Source organism: Neophocaena asiaeorientalis, unplaced genomic scaffold (assembly GCF_003031525.2).
Source record: "Neophocaena asiaeorientalis asiaeorientalis breed wild unplaced genomic scaffold, Neophocaena_asiaeorientalis_V1.1 scaffold151, whole genome shotgun sequence".
In the NCBI taxonomy this organism is placed as follows: domain Eukaryota; kingdom Metazoa; phylum Chordata; class Mammalia; order Artiodactyla; family Phocoenidae; genus Neophocaena; species Neophocaena asiaeorientalis.
This window is the reverse complement of record NW_020175490.1, coordinates 2,653,995-2,656,076: the sequence shown is the minus strand read 5'-3', so window position 1 is coordinate 2,656,076 and position 2,082 is coordinate 2,653,995. Positions and strand designations below refer to the sequence as shown.

Here is a 2,082-nt window from a genome sequence, read left to right as displayed (position 1 = left end):
CCCATGTGTCACATGGGGAGCTGAAAAGCCCAGGGGCTCCTCTACTTCCCATGTGACTTTGGTTTATAGAAAGCGTGATTTGGCATCATCCGAAATGCACATCTGACCAATGTAAAGAACCTTGCAAGTTTCCACAACATATGCCACAGACACAAACGCCTCTGAAGAATGCTGGTGCCCAGTAGTGATTGATGACCCAGCGATGAACCTACTTGGATCTCTCACATCAGAACATGGCACAATGGGTGCCTCCAAGGCAGGTCTTGAGGGAACTCTTTAGATAGAGCCTTCCTCCTGCCCCACAGCCAACCTCCCTCCCTGATCCCCTCGCCTCCCTAAGGTTTGAGCCAACTCCTTCATCACCCACCCCTTTCCCCTTTTTTCTTGACCATCCAGTTTCCATCAGACCCTCAGCGAGAAACAAAAATAATTCATGGTGCAAACTTGGGAGAAGAAGCTCACCTGGTAAAAAATAAGTCCCTTGGTACTTAAGAGGCCCTACCAAGTGCTGACTGCACGGAGGTCCCAGGAAGCTGAGTGGGGGGCAGCAGGGAATGGGGGTGTGGGGCTAACCGCCCCTCCCCTACACAGGGTACTGGTTTTCGGTGCATGCGTAGATGGTGTTTGACTGGATTCTCCTCTGGATCCGCTCAGGCACTTTGGGGAGGATCTGGAAGGTCTGAGGCAGCAGCTCCAGACAGGCCTCAGAGAACTTCTTGATTCGCCAGCAGTAGATGATGCGGTTGAAGACGGACTTGAGGTAGCTGAGCTCTAGGACGCAGAGGCTGGTGGTGTAGAATGAGTGTCCACAGTAGAACCTCCAGCTGAACACGGGACAGCAGGCTGTAGACAGAGTGCGGCAGCCAGCACAGCGAGAAGCCCACGAAGAGGATCAGGATGGTGGTGAAGGCCTTGGTTTTGAAGCTCAGGTCCAGGCTGACCTGCTGCTGCCGCTGGAGCCACTGCAGGCCGGTGTGGGTCGGCAGCTGCAGGTCCAGGCTGTTGGACTTGTTGTGCACGTGCACGGCGTCCTTGCACACTGTGTGCAGTATGCCCAGGTAGGAGCTGAGCATCACGGCAAAGGTCGCGAAGAAGGCGGCCCCCACCAGCGTCAGCACTTAGGCGCGGCCGGCCAGCAACTCGGTGTAACCCAGCATGCATTGTGGGGCCCGCGCTGGCACCTCCACCTGCGGCCAGTCGCCCAGCGACAGGGTTGAGACACAGAAGTACAGAGCCCAGGACACGGCGGTGATCACCTTGGCCCTGTGGGGGTTCAGCCTTTCCTGATGCTGGACGATGATGAGGAAGTGGTCCACGCTGATGAGTAGGATGGCCACGCCCTCCAGGATGAAGGACCAGTAGAGCGCAGCAGAGAGACTGCAGAAGGAGTCCCCAAAGTGCCAGGAGACAGTGATAAGGGTTACGATGGTGAAGGGCATGAAGCACAAGGACAGTATGATGTACGAGAAGGCCAGCGTGGCCAGCAGCAGGGTGATGGTGGAGTGCATGGCCGGCCTCTGGTACATGATGATGCAGACCACGGTGTTGCTGAGGAACCCCACCACGATCATCAGCATCATGAGGACTGCCAGGGATATCCTGAGGGGCGCAGGTGAAGGGGGTGCCCGAGAGTCCACCGCATGGCTCCCTTTGGGCAGCAGGTATTCGTAGGTCTCAATGGACGAGCGGTTAGAGGCCATGATGGAGGAAATCCTGGAGCTGGGGCAGAAAGGAAAGGAAGGGGCCTCAGCGCTTCAGGGGCTGCTGCGTTCTTTCTGCTAGCTGCATTTTCCTCCCGGTTGTCTTGGATCTAGAGGGCGCTGCAAGGGCTGGGAGGAGCCTCCCTCTTTGGGAGCAACTGGCTGGGATTTGCGATTCATCACAGCCTCATCATCTCCGTGACAATGACTGTGTTCGCAGCTTTCTACTTGGACGCTCTCACTGGCCTGTTGCAAAGAAGCATGAAAGAGAAGGGGGTTAGATCTTCCAAGCATGGGTTGAATAGAGCAGTTTTTACCTTTTACAGGTATTTTAAACATCAGAGTGGAGCTGACTCACTTATTTACCACGTGGGGAAAAGGC

At 55.8% G+C, this 2,082-nt stretch overlaps 1 pseudogene; it reads right to left on the bottom strand.

The window, feature by feature from the left end:
• Nucleotides 1-583: 583 nt before the first annotated feature.
• LOC112415761 (probable G-protein coupled receptor 45) lies at nt 584-1,880 on the bottom strand (annotated as a pseudogene).
• Nucleotides 1,881-2,082: the final 202 nt, after the last annotated feature.